At 35.1% G+C, this 14,524-nt stretch overlaps 1 protein-coding gene across 7 annotated transcripts in view; it reads right to left on the bottom strand.

Moving 5' to 3' along the window:
• INPP4B (inositol polyphosphate-4-phosphatase type II B) overlaps nt 1-14,524 on the bottom strand; it is an 831,569-nt gene that overhangs the window by 419,660 nt on the left and 397,385 nt on the right. For all 7 annotated transcript variants that reach the window (XM_054486648.2, XM_063664144.1, XM_054486649.2 and 4 more), the window contains one exon: nt 13,585-13,648. The gene's annotated coding sequence lies outside the window, so the exon portion shown is untranslated. The remainder of the gene's footprint in view (nt 1-13,584; nt 13,649-14,524) is intronic.

The following is a 14,524-nucleotide window of genomic DNA, read 5'->3' on the forward strand; positions in this document are numbered from 1 at the left end:
TTCACTAAAAGCAATGTGGGTTTTAGGACACGCTGCAGTTCAAACTAGTGTGACACATAGAAACATGCAGAGGGAGAGAGAGACCAGAGATAGAATCAATTCTATAAAATACCATTGACTAGAACATCACACTTCCCTTTCCTCCTTGGAAATACCGAATCAGGAGAGGTGCTACTAATATCCATCCATAATCTCCACAGAGTTCTATTTTTACTGCTGTTTGTGAAATTCATTTTAGTCAACAGTAGCCACAATTTTCTGAGGACGTTTATGTGCCATGCTCTATGTTATCATTCTATTTGCATTAAATTAATCTTTGTAATAAATTTATTCAGTAACTTCAGCTTTCCAGATAAAAAACTAAAGATTACAAAGTAATTTCTTCCAGGATCCACTCACTAATTGGAGAAACACAGATGTGAACTGGAGTCTCCAATTCTAGAGCCCTTTCTCTTTCTATATGTCACCTGCTTTTCACACACAAAAATTTTCAAACTTCTATTATTTCTTGAGAAAGAAATTAGGGCAGAGGAATAGAAAAAAAGAAGGAGGACTAGAAGACATTTATATTTGCTGTTTTTATTTATATTATTCTTAAAAATAACTCCTCCCCCCCAAAAAAAAGGATAACCTATCAATGCAGCATTTAATATCCAAGTACTACAACCCATAGACAGAAAAGTGAAAATCAAAACATGATAGGTGTATTTATGATCTTATTTATAGTATCCTGTGTGTTTGTGACATACTCATCTCTGGTTCTTTTACTGGTTCTTGATGCAAATATACTTTCTGTGGACAAGCCAGAACAAAAACATCAAGAACAAAGATTCAAAATCACTGGTGTTTGAACATAGTTTGCTTTTTTTGTTGCTGTTGTTGTTTTTTTTTTTTTGAGATGGAGTCTCACTCTGTCGCCCAGGCTGGAGTGCAGTGGCACGATCACGGCTCACTGCAATCTCTGCCTCCTGGATTCAAGCTATTCTCCTGCCTCAGCCTCCTGAGTAGCTGGATTACAGGCACACACCACCATGACTGGCTAATTTTTTTTTTGTATTTTTGGTAAAGATGGGGTTTCAACATGTTGGCCAGGCTGGTCTCAAACTCCTAACTTCAAGTGATCCGCCTGCCTCAGCCTCCCAAAGTGCTAAGGTTGCAGGCATGAGCCACCACACCCAGTCTGAAAATAGTTTCTAATGATTGGATACATCCAGTTCTCCAGACCCAGAAGTCTGGTTACTTAACAAAGACATAATAGTTTCTTTTATTGCTTCTTTAAATTATAGGATGGCCTTTTGGAGATCACAATCCCAGTCAAGAAACGATTCCAAATCACAATGAGTAATCCATGATCATTGGAACTGGCAAAATATTGACAGTTAAAAGGACAGCACACAAAGCAGCAAGGCAGAGACCTCAGCTGAACAAACAGAAGCACTGAGCTTTTGGTTCATTGTAAATCAGAGATCAGTTCTGTTATTCACTTGTTTCAAATTAGGATAAGAGTAATGTATATGAAGTGAAGGGGGTGCTCTGTCTATCTCTGTGACAAGGCACCCTTTTTTTTATTATACTTTAAGTTCTAGGGTACATGTATACAATGTGCAGGTCTGATACAAAGGTATATATGTGCCATGTTGGTTTGCTGCACCCATCAACTCATCGTTTACATTAGGTATTTCTCCTAATGCTATGACTCCCCTAGCCCCCCACCCGCCGACAGGACTCTGTGTGTGATGTTCCCCACCCTGTGTCCAAGTGATCTCATTGTTCAGTTCCCACCGATGAGTGAGAACATGTGGTGTTTGGTTTTCTGTCCTTGTGATAGTTTGCTCAGAATGATGGTTTCCAGCTTTGTCCATGTCCCTGCAAAGGACATGAACTCATCGACGAGGCACCCTTAATTGTGATAACTCAAATGGTATCAGATCTAAACCAGAATTGGAAGTGTTTCCAACAGTGACCCGATGTCCTGAAGAAAAGCACATGGACCCACTTTGGGAATACAGTGAGTCAGCCATCTGACTCGTTAGATTTTGTTCTGTGTCATTCAGCAAAAGGGAAAGCATCCTGAAGAATTACAAAGTGAAGATGGGAACACATGCTTGATGGAATCTCCATCTGCTCTTCGAAAGGGCTTAGCTAAATCTTTAAAATATAGGGGTAAAATGTTTCAACAGAACGTAGAATTGAAGAGGTATAAAGAAACTGGTAGTCATCTCCTTTAAGGGATGGGAACACCAAGGCTCAGAGACAAATCTGAAGAGTTTTTCATGTATCCAGCTGACCAGTGGCCACACAGGGATTAAAGAGGCCTTTTGTTTTGATGTGAGCTTTTTACTCTGCTCTTCAGTGTGTGACACTTTTGGTTGCTTCTCACATGTCATCTAAAGGATAGAAACTTTCACTGGATGTTCTCGAAAAGACAAACTTCATGGAAACTTTTTCTTCTATAAATACTTCACCTGACACGTTGGATTTTGCCTACTTAACAAAATATTGTGAAGCCTTGAGCCCCAAATATACTTGAAAAGATAAAATTGCTATCACACAACAAAGGTTTAAAAAAATGGAACATGAGGGTTATATAACAGTTTTCTGGATGGATAAGGACTTTTCAGTGCCTTTCTCTGACATCTTCTGGAAATCTAAGTAAAGGAAAATAATATATTGTCCACACCTAAGGTGACAAGTTTTTTTCTGATACTTTTCTTCAAACAAACTGAAAATTCCAAATACAGTGACTTCTAGCATCCTATCTCAGGAAGCAGAAATACATAAAGAAAATTATAATTTGGCTGGAGATTCTTTTTTTGCATGCACCAAAGTAGAGGACTCTAAAGAAGTGTGGCCTCAGCACTGTCAGACGTTTCAAAATCCTTATGCACACAGCCTTACACATGTACCCTAGATCAGTTAAATACATGTGCTAAAGCAAAACTAAAACTGAAGCTTTGATTGTATCCTCAGGACATTTCTAATAGACATCATCACAAATTATTAATTCCTAGAGCTGACTGAATTCCTTATGATGATACTTCAGGTTCAAATTAGTATTGACTAAATTATCTATAGTTTCTGATGATGGATTACTCATTTTATTTTGAAATTTAACATTTCAAAGTAAGAAAGATAATGAATTTAATTAAAATTTTTTCTTCTGCTTTTTATTATGGCAGGGGCAAGGAGAAATATGTATACGTGATTATTGTAATTTCACTTTAGCTCTCCAGAGAAGTTCATAGAGTGCCTGAGGTTATCTGCAAAGAATATAATATGACATAACTAAGTTTTCTCTTTCCCTATTGTCTACTGCATACACATAATGCATCTTAATTCTTTTTACCACAAGCAGTTTCCTTACTCTTCAATATGTACACAATCATGCAGTCTACCTTAAAATATTTATTCAATAATACTGCTGTACGTGAGAATAACAGCAAAAAAATGAAAAATAAAAATTTAGCTGCTAAACTCGAACTGGGTGGAATATCTACAAGAAGAAATAGAGTAAACAATGAAGTTCCAGGCCATTGTTCCACCTGCAAATTCATTCAGCATTTCTCTGAGCAACTCATGGGACTAGAGGAAATCATGGACTAATTTAACAAATGCCTTGTGAAACATAGGTTAATTCTCTGTGATGAACTGGGGTATATGAAGGCTTGCCACTGAGCTAGTAGAAGGATAGGAGCTCAAATTTTGTGTAAAAGTATGATATGATTTATGTCACTGAACACTGAAAAAAACAACATATGTAGACTTTCCTTCTTCCTTTCCCATCTTCTTAATCTCAAGTAAAAGATCACTAGCTTTTAGGATTGTTTTGACCCTACGTGTCAGAAGTGAGTAAATATCATGATTAAGTCATGTCATATGAATTTATTGAGCACCTACTATATCGAGTTTGTTGTTGTAAGTAGAAAAGTTTCCTTTCACATTCTGCCCTTGCCAGAGTACTGGCTTTCAATCTGTAATTAGTTAGCATAACCAACCTAAAACTCATTTCTGCACACCTCCCTATATACCCTCCCAACCCCTGAACGTGTTTACTACTTAAAACCCACTGATTCTTTCCCACTTCATGAACTACTCTGATAATTTCTTGACAAGCTTTTGTTTCCTTCTCTAGGCAAGTTAACATGTTTGTTTTTGAATGGCTGTTTTTTATTGTTTTGGAGTCTTTCCTGTATTCATTAACACTATGTTAGTCTGCAGTGCTCATCTGGATCCCTGTCATGTCATATGGCATTTATCATTATAGTAATTAAACATGAGAGAGGTACAGCAAAGTGGTTGGGATCAATTATGGATGCAAACGGCCTAGGCCTTTCCATTTACTCTGGGACCTTGGGCAATTTACTTAGCCATACTCTTCCTTAGTCCCCCTTATAATAAATTGGGAAAACGGTAATATCTAATTTTGGAGAGAATTGAATTCATACATGCAAAGTTGTTAATTGTTTTATTTCTAGCCAAGACGCATCAGGGCAGCTAAAGGTTATACTTCACACTGATTAGGAGTAAATACAGTAAGCAAGCTACCTAAGGACTCTAAAAAAATAAGTTAAACAGGAAAATTGTTGAAAGGAGTTAAAATTTGGAGAAGTTAACCTTAGTACAATGAAGTTTTCATTTTCCTCCTTTGTTTTCTCATGGTTTTGATCAAAGAATAGTGCCCATTCTTTGACATGAACCATAAAATAATGAAAAATTAAAAAAATTGAAATCATATAATGTTTTTAAACCACAATGGTATTAAACTAGAATTCAATAACAAAAAATATCTGGAAGACACAAACATTTGGGAACCAGGAAACACACTCCTTTATCAGATTTGTTGGATGCAGCTAACATGCTGCTCATAGGAAAATATAGAGTGCTTACATTAGAAAAGAAGTTTCAAATAAATGAGCTATGCTTTGAAAATTTAAAATAGAGAAAATCTATGAAATCAACAATTAATTGTTTGAAAAGGTTAATATAATTGATAAACCTCTACAATTACCTCTACAAAACCTCTTTGTCTGGACTGACAAAGAAAGCAGAAAATATATAAATTACCAGTATCAGGAATGGAAGAGAGGATATCACTATAGACCATAAACATTAATATGATAAGGAAATATTCTGATATTATGAAAGTAAACAAAAAATAGATAAAATTGACCAATTACTTAAATGACACAACCAAATTTCACTCAAGAAGAAACAGATAACCGGAATAATTCTATGCCTTTCACAGAAATTGAATTCGTAGTTAAAAGCTACAAAGAAAACTGACAGCCAGATCCTTAATCTGATAATGGGAATAGTGAATGATAAAATCCTTGATTCTTTGCCCATAAAAATAAGAATAAGACAAGGATGTTCACTTTAATCTCTCCTCTGTACATTGGAGGTACGGTACCTATGCAATAAAGCTAGGAAAAGAAAAAAAAGACATACATATTGAAAAGCAAAAAATAAAGCCATTGCTGTTTGCAGACGACAACATAACTGTTTACATAGAAATTCCAAAATTTTCTAGAAAAGAAAGTTAGAAATAAGTGAGTTTATTATATACCATTTTTATTTTCAATTATACCAAAACAAAGGTAGGAAGGGAAGAATGAAGTACTGATACATCCTGCAAACATGGATGAAACTTGAAAACATTATACTATGTGAAAGAACCACATATTGTATAATTCTATTCATGGAAAATGTTCAGAGGAGACAAATCTATAGAGACAAAAGGTAAATTAATGGCTGCCTAGAGCTGAGGAAGTTGGAGCAAAATTGAGGTGATGGCTTTAGGGGTGTAAGGTTTCTTTTTGAAAAAATAAAAATGTTCCCATATTGGTTGCGTGATGGTTGCACATACAATTCTGTGGGTATACAGTTTAAACAATTTAAACAATTTTTATATTTTAAATTTTTGTGAGTACATTGTAGGTGTATGTATTTATGACGTATCAAAACCTCATTATTTCATGATGTGAAATAATCACATCATGGCAAATGTGGCATCCATTCCCTCAAGCAATTATCCTTTGTGTTACAAATAATTCAATTACACTATTTTAGTTATTTTAATATATACGATTAAGTTACTATTGACCATAGTCACTCTATTATGCTATCAAATATTAGGTCTTAATTCATTTTTTCTAATTATTTTCGTACACATTAACCATCCCCACCTGCCCCTAAAGATACTCTTCCTAGCTTACTGGTAACCATCCTTCTACCCTCTAAGTCCATGAGTTCAATTGTTTTGATTTTTAGATCACACAAATAAGTGAGAACATATGATATTTGTCTTTCTGAGGTTGCCTGATTTCACTTAACATAATGATCTCCAGGTCCATCCATGTTGTTGTGAATGAGTGGATCTCATTCTTTTTTTATTGCTGAAGAGTACTCCATTGTGTATATGTACCACATTTTCTTTATCCATTCATCTGTTTATGGACACTTAGGCTGCTTCCAACTATTGTGAACAGTGCTATAACAAACATGGGAATGCAGATACCTCTTCTATATACTGTTTTTCTTTCTTGTGAGTATATATCCAGCAGTGAGATTGCTGGATCATATGGTAGCTCTATTTTTAGTCTTTTGAGGAAACACCAAACTGTTTTTCATAGTGATTGTACTAATTTACATTTCCTCCAGCAGTGTATGGGGGTTCCCTTTCTCCACATTCTTGCCAGCATTTGTTATTTCCTGTCTTTTGGATAAAAAGCGTGTAACTAGGGTGAAATGATACATCATTGCAGTTTTGATTTGCATTTCTCTTATGATAAGTGATGTTGAGTACCTTTTCATATACTTGTTTGCTATTTGTGTGTCTTCTTTTGAGAAATGTCTATTCAAATATTTTGCCCATTTTTGATAGGATTATTAGATTTTTTTTCTATAGAGTTGTTTCAGATCCTTATATATTCTGATTATTAACCCCTTGTCTGATGGGCAGTATGCAAATATTTTATCCCATTCTGTGAATTGTCTCTTCATATTGTAGACTGTTTCCATTGCTGCACAGAAACTTTTTAACTTGATGTGATCCAATTTGTCCATTTTTGCTTTGGTTGTCTATGCTTGTGGGGTACTCCTCAAGAAATATTGCCAAGAACAATGTCCTGGAGAGTTTTCCCAATGTTTTCTTGTAGTAATTTTATAGTTTAAGGTCTTAGATGTAAATCTTTAATTCATTTTGATTTGTATATGGTGAGAGATAGGGATCTAGCTTCATTTTTCTGCTTATGAATATCCAGTTTTTCCAGCCTCATTTATTGAAAATACTGTCTTTTCCACAGTGTATGTTCTTGACAATTTTGTCAAAACTGAGTTCACTGTAGGTGTGTGGCTTTGTTCTTGGGCTCTCTATTCTGTTTCATTGGTCTATGTGTCTGTTTTTATGCCGGTACCATGCTGTTTTTGTTACTATAGCTCTGTAATATAATTTGAAGTCAGGTAATGTGATTCCTCCAGTTTTGCTCTTTATGTTCTTTATATAGAATATAAAATATAAAGAACATAAAATTTCATTCCGCTTTGTTCTTTATATAGAATCTATGTGCTATAATCTATAAACACTGATGAAAGAAATAAAATAAGATCTATTTAAATAGAGAGACTGCGCTCATGGATTAGAAGACTCATTATTGGTAAAAGGTCAATTTTGTCCAAACTGATCTATAGATGATTGAATATAAATAAATCAAAATCCAAGCAAGAATTTTAGTAGATATCAAGAAAAAGCTAATTCTAAACCGTATATGGAAAGGCAAAGAAAGAATAGCAAAAACAGTTTTGAGAAAGCAGAACAAAATCAGAGAACTCAAACTACTTAATTTAAAAAATAACAAGACCTTGGAAGAAGAATAGTTACCGAATAATAAGAGACAATACATGCATACATAATCAATTATTTTTTTTACAGATTCAAAGGCAATACAATGGATGGAAAAAATAATTATTTAAATAAATAGTGTAACAATTGAATACCCATGTGCAAAAGAACAAAAAAAAAACACATTTCAGACCTTATACAATCAACTCACTATTAATAATCCAATTACAAAACCTAAAACCAAAAGCTTATACAGGAAAATATAGGAGAAAATTCTGTAGACCTTGGTAAAGATTTGTTAATATGACACAAAATGTAGTAAAGTCCATAAAAGAAAACCATTTGTAAAATTGACTTTATTGAAGTTGAAAACTTCCACTCTGTGAAAGACACTGTTGAGAAAATGAAAAGACAGGCTACATATTGGAAAAAATATCTGCAAAACTTATATGTGATCAGGAATTTCAATATGGAATATTTAATGACCTTTTGAAACTCTGTAAGAAAACAAAAATATTCACTAAAAAACAATGGACAAATAATTTAAATAGACACTACACCAAAGAAAACATATAGGATATATTGATGCTAAATAAGCACATGGAAAAAATGTTGTGTTATTAGTCATTAAGAATATATAAATTAAAACCACAGAGAACTATCACTACATACATATTAGAATAACTATCAATCATTCTAGAAGACTGACAATACCAATCTCTGGTAAAGGTGTGAACCAACCTTCCAATGTACAGATCTCTCATACACTGCAAGTGGGAATGCAAAATAGTATAGTTACTTTGGGAAAATATCTGGTAGTTTTTTTTGTTTGTTTGTTTTTGTTTTTTAAAGACAGTGTTTCACTATGTTGCCCAGGCTGGTCTCAAATTCCTGAGCTCAAGCAATCTTCCCACCTTGGCCTCCAAAAGTGCTGGGATTCCAGGCGTGAGATACCATACCTGCCCCAGTCTGGTAGTTTCTTATAAAATTAAATACACACCTACAGTATGACTTAGCAATCTAACTTCTAGGTGTTTAGTCAAGAGAAATGAAATCTTTGATTACTCAAAAACCTGGACACAGATGCTTTTAGTGGCTTTTAAAAATAACTAAAAATCCAAAACAACCCTAAAGATCTTCAAATAGTAAAAGGACAATTTTACAGTGATAAACCTGTAAAATAAAATTAAAAAGGAATAAAGAGACAAATGGGTGAACATCAAGCACAATATGGTAAGTAAAAGGTGGCCAGCTCAAAACGCTGTGTACTGTATAATTCTATTTTAATGGCATAAATAAAATAGGCAGAATTATAGGTATAGAAAAAGTCCAGTAAGCAAGCAAAAGAGTTGGACCATAGATGGACAGGAAGAGGGAAGTTTTATGGGATAATGTTAAGTGTTCTGTGTCTTGATTGTAGTGGTGGCTGCACAAATGTGTGCATTTGTCAAAACTCAAAGAACTGTATGCTAAAAGGTGAAAAATTTACTGTATGCAAATTTTAAACAGTGAATAAAAACAAACAATATTTTAGAAGTGGTCATTAAATATTATGGTATTATTTATTTTAATTATATTTATTATTAACATGGCCAGGAGAGCGGGAAATGGCCTAAGAGAGGAACAATTCGAAAGCTTTGATAATAACAAATGTGAAATCAATTAAAAGAATTGCAGGAATAAAAAAAAGGAACAAACGGAAATCAATTTGACAAGGCAGTAAGAAGGATAAAACTGGGACAGAAATATTCACTCGTCTATAAAGGAGCCAAGAGTCCCCATCGCCACGACTTAATTGATACACTTCAATTTGATCTGAATACACATCAATAAAAATGAGGCTCCCTTGGGTTTGGTGTGGCTGATAGAGAAACAGTAGAACAGGCTTCTGTGGAAGAGCAGTTCTCAGCATTCTGTGTATATCCAAGTCATAAATCAGGGAGAAATACTCAAAGTAAGTTAAGGCCACAAGGAAAGTGATGCGGGCAGGTGTCCTGGGAATTAAGACAGATAGCTCACTGTGCTGCAGAGCCTGGCTCCTGACTTTCAGGAAAGCAGGAACAAAAATTAAGGACTCATTCAAAAAGCCACCCTGACTCAGACAACTGATATGGCTGCAGCCTGGTGATCATGGCCTAAATTCATCCCACCAGTAACCTAGAAAGCAGTGTGGAAGGAAGCTGCAAGCTTTGCCAGTGGGACATTCCCTTGGTGTTTTTGTTTTTGTTTGTTAGTAAAGGTTAACAGGGTAGAGTAGAGGATAGAGGGAAAGAGGCATTAACATATTATGTGGCTTGTGTTTCAGGCTGTGTTTCAGGCTCAGTTTTCACAGATATGGATCAAAGGGCAGTGCCTGAAAACAAACAAATGAAAAAAAAAAAAGGTGATAAGATCATTATCTCAGGAAATATCTAGGACAGTTTCATGGAGGCAATTATTTTTATAAGAATTTAATAAATTTTTGCATCAAAAACATGAGGGTAGATAAAAGGAAGGAAGAGGAGGAAGAGTGAAATGAAGAAGAAAGGAAGAAGAATGGGAAAGAAAATAGGGAAGAGAATATTGACAATGGAGGATTTAAAAATGTGAGTAAAGACAAAAATGTAGTAATGTGGAATATACACAAATAATAGCAAACTGGCCAATCTGATGGTAGCAGTGCACGCGGAAGCAGCACATTTTCAGATGGGTGATTATTCAGTCTGGCTAGAATCTCTACTATCAATGAATGAAAAAAATCACAGAGAAGTGTAATTTCTCTAACTCTAGATGTTAGATACGATGTTTGTAAACCAGAGAAAAGGACAATGTGGGCTATTTGCATCCTAGCACTGTTAGTTCATAGCTTCACTCAATCAATCAAATATTAATTGAGCATCTATCAAGCTTAGCAGCATGCAATGTGCTGTGAGTAATTCAGAAATTATACGTTACTATGTCTCTAATTGGAGTTCAAATCTGGATAGCAGAATCTAGAACATCTACAAGAAAAAATACTTTTAATAAAAGGATAAATGAATGTGCCTTTAAGTCTTTGCCTCCAGTGTACAGAATAAGCACTTTCTCAATGTTTTGTATTTGCAATATTGTCTTAGATATATGTTCTCAAAGTTAGCCTCCTTGCTTTTTTTAACTTCCTTCCCTTCCTTTCTAGAACTTACTATATCTAGATATGCTACTACATACCAGTCAATGTGTCAGTCAACAGAGCAACAAGACAGTAACAATATTGAAAAAACAGGATTTGCAAATCCCATTTTAGAGAAGAGTTAACTGAGATTAAGAATAGTTACAAAATTTGTCCAGGGTCACACTAGAAACAAGTAAAGCAGCTGGGATTTAACCCAGGCTTCAAAATTCACAACCATTGCTTTTATCCCGAGAAAAACATAATTGCTGAAAACAATAATTTACAGATTACAAGACTCCTTATTTGGTTTGGAAAATTCCTCCTGAAAGAGGAAACAGTAAAGTTCAGTTTGGTGTCAGATAACATGCTCCCCAGACGCCAACTAATTTTCAGACGGGTGATTATTCAATCCGGCTGGAATATGATGCTTTTCTTCCTACATTTATGTTTCAATGTTGGTCTATGTTCTTTCTTTTCTTTTTTTAAGAATCCATTTTCTATTAAGATTTCTAATTAGATTCCATGTTTGAGACACATCTCTAGTAGAAAGCAAACGGCAAGAGTAGTAATTAAAAAGCAGCTGTCTCTTGTCTTTCTGGAATGAAACAAGCCGTTTTGCCTGTAAGTTATGAAATCCTAGGAAATTCTGTGATGTTTGTCTCAGTTTTTAATAACAGTCAACTTAATTGGAAGATGCTGAATTGGTCTAAAAAAGTTGATGCCCTTTCCAACACATATGCTGAAAACTTCTCTTCCAGAATAAGCATAAGTCAACTCTGGGTTTTTCAGACTTTTAGTGCTGCAAAGACAAAATCTCCACATTTTATATCAAATCAAATCATTGGCCCGACATGGTAGCTCACACCTATAATCCCAGCACTTTGGCAGGCCAAGATGGGCAGATCATTTGAGCTCAGGGGTTCAAGACGAGCCTAGGAAACATGCTGAAACTCCATCTCTATAAAAAATTAGACAGGCATGGTGGTACATGCCTGTAGTCCCTGCTACTGAGAGAGGTTGAGGTGGGAAGATCACCTGATCCTGGGTGGTCGAAGCTGCAGTGACCTATGACTGCGCCACTGCAACCCAGCCTGCGTGACACAGTGAGACCCTGAGTGACAGAGTGAGATTCATGGAACATAGCTATTTCTTAGAGATCAAATCATTCTTCAAAGTACTAAAGTAGGCATTACCCCAAGTCATTTGCCTTACTTTAAGACTTTTTCAGAAGCCTGCATTATAAAACTTTATAAATCAAAGAGAATAAGCATTTTCAAAGCAAAGAAATATGATTCAGATTAACTGAGATGAAAACAGCAATTTGTGTAGTTTTTTTCCGTTTAAGAAAACCAATATTACTAATGCTAATGTTGAAAATTATTTAGGAAGCTTTTACTCCAGTTGTTCTGGATACCTGAGGCTGTTTTCACATGCGAAGTATAATCAGGATTTGAGGCAATTAACCATATAATTAAGGTCAAGAAAAATCTTCAGCTGGAAAAAAATAAACCAATGAAGCAAACAGACTTTTTCTGGCTTGCATTATCTAGATTCTAGAAAATTATCTAACGTAGTTTAGTGCTCATAGCCATAAGATAGGTCAAGCTCCCTAAAAGCAGGCCAGTCTCAGGTACAAAAGAAACTTCTTAAAATGCATATTCCCAAGAGGTAAACTTTTGAAAGATTTCCCAATATAATCCTTATAATCCTGGAAATGACTTCAGGAAATATTAAGTTAAATAAAAGTGCAAACACACACACACACATGCTGGGGTAAGGTGAGGTCAGGTGACAGATTCGAAAGCATCTATATTCAGGGGACCAGGAGAGAAGACCAAATGACATCACACAGAAATGCAAGAAGAGCAAGTCCAGAGGCATCTTACAACGGATATTAAGGGCCTGTGGGGCTGGGCTTTTCATCTTATTTTCAACCCAGCTTCATTTATATCTGTCTTCCCTTCTGTGACTTTGCTGTAGCCACACTATTCTTTCAATTGTTTTCTTTCTTTTTTTCTTTATTTATTTTCTTTGTTCCATGCTGTTCCATCTGCCTGGGACTCTTTATTCTCATACTTTAGGTTATAGTTTAAATGTCATCTTCCAGAGAAATAGCCTCTTTCTACCCAATCCACAGTAGACTCTTTGTCTCCCAATATTTTATCCCATAGAATTCTGTTATTTTACATCACAGCATTTATCACAGCTTTTACTTATATATCGATATCTACTGAATCTCCTCTACTGCACTGTAAGTACTGCCTGATTTGTCCAATTCTGTAACATCACCTTACAGATGAGTGTTTCCCAAATAACAAAACTTTAGTGCATATGCATTAATTTAATAAGAAGTAATAATATTAATTTCTTAATTTCTTCACATTTCTGCCTAAGCTAGGCCTGGCCTAACTAAAACCCTCAACATTAGTTTAATGTATTTATAGAAAGTAATTTATCTATAAAATTTGGCCAGTCATCTGTAACATGCAGTCACACATATGGTAAAACACCTAACTGGCATTATCTTAAAATATTTTGTTAATAAGCTCGAATTAATCATCAGTTTAAATGAATATAACGTGTTAATGTTACGTGTTAAGAATAACTCTTGTACCTGATTTATGTTGTTTTCCTTGACAGAACTGCTCTCTGATTATTGTTTTGCTGATTTCAAGGCTCTGCAAAAAACAAAATGAAAAAAAAGTCAGTATTTAGTGTTTACTGAAATTTTCTTACTAAAGCACCCATAGGTAAAGTGGTTAATATGCTTATAATGCCCATCATTCAAACTTGGGGATTTACCATCATCACAAGATTCATGGAACATAGCTATTTCTTATTTCTATCCCAAATTAGTCAGCTTCATTCAGCCCGTAAAGTCTCTCTAGAATAAATTATAACTGATCCTTGTTTGCTGCTTAAGTGTGCCAAGTACTATCCTGTGCCAGGCACTATTTTAAGTTACATGGATTAACTCATTTATTCCTCAGAACTACTTGGCAAGAAAGGGTTAACTCAGCAGGCCTGAGTTACTCAAACTCTGCCCATCACAAAGAAAGGTGAATCTTCAGGTCTGGCCTTCAGCTAGCTTCTGGGAGATAACCTCTGAAATCCTGGAAAAGTCTACCTGATAAGAGTGTTTTGTTTGCATGAGGCCTTAGGCTATGTTGTTTCAGTTCGATCAGATAAATTTATTCTAAAATGTGATTTATGATGAACATTTATTTTTGCTTGTGGGAAGGGGTTCTGGTGTCTGAATCATCCAGTGCTGCATGCTTATGTGAGTGACATCTAATAGAACTCTAGAAACCAAAGCTTGGCTGAGTTTCCCTGGTTTACCACACTTCATGGGTTATATATCATTTTGCCGGCAGCTTTCATCACACCTCCATGTGACTCCACTGGGAGAGGATACCCGGGAGTTTGTTCCTACACTTTGCACCATGAACTTTTCTCTTTGCTATTCTTAATTTGTATACTTTTGCTATATTAAAGCATGACTATGATTATACAGCTTTTCTGTATCTTAGATGATATGGTCTGGCTGTATCCCC

Source organism: Pongo pygmaeus, chromosome 3 (genome assembly GCF_028885625.2).
Source record: "Pongo pygmaeus isolate AG05252 chromosome 3, NHGRI_mPonPyg2-v2.0_pri, whole genome shotgun sequence".
In the NCBI taxonomy this organism is placed as follows: domain Eukaryota; kingdom Metazoa; phylum Chordata; class Mammalia; order Primates; family Hominidae; genus Pongo; species Pongo pygmaeus.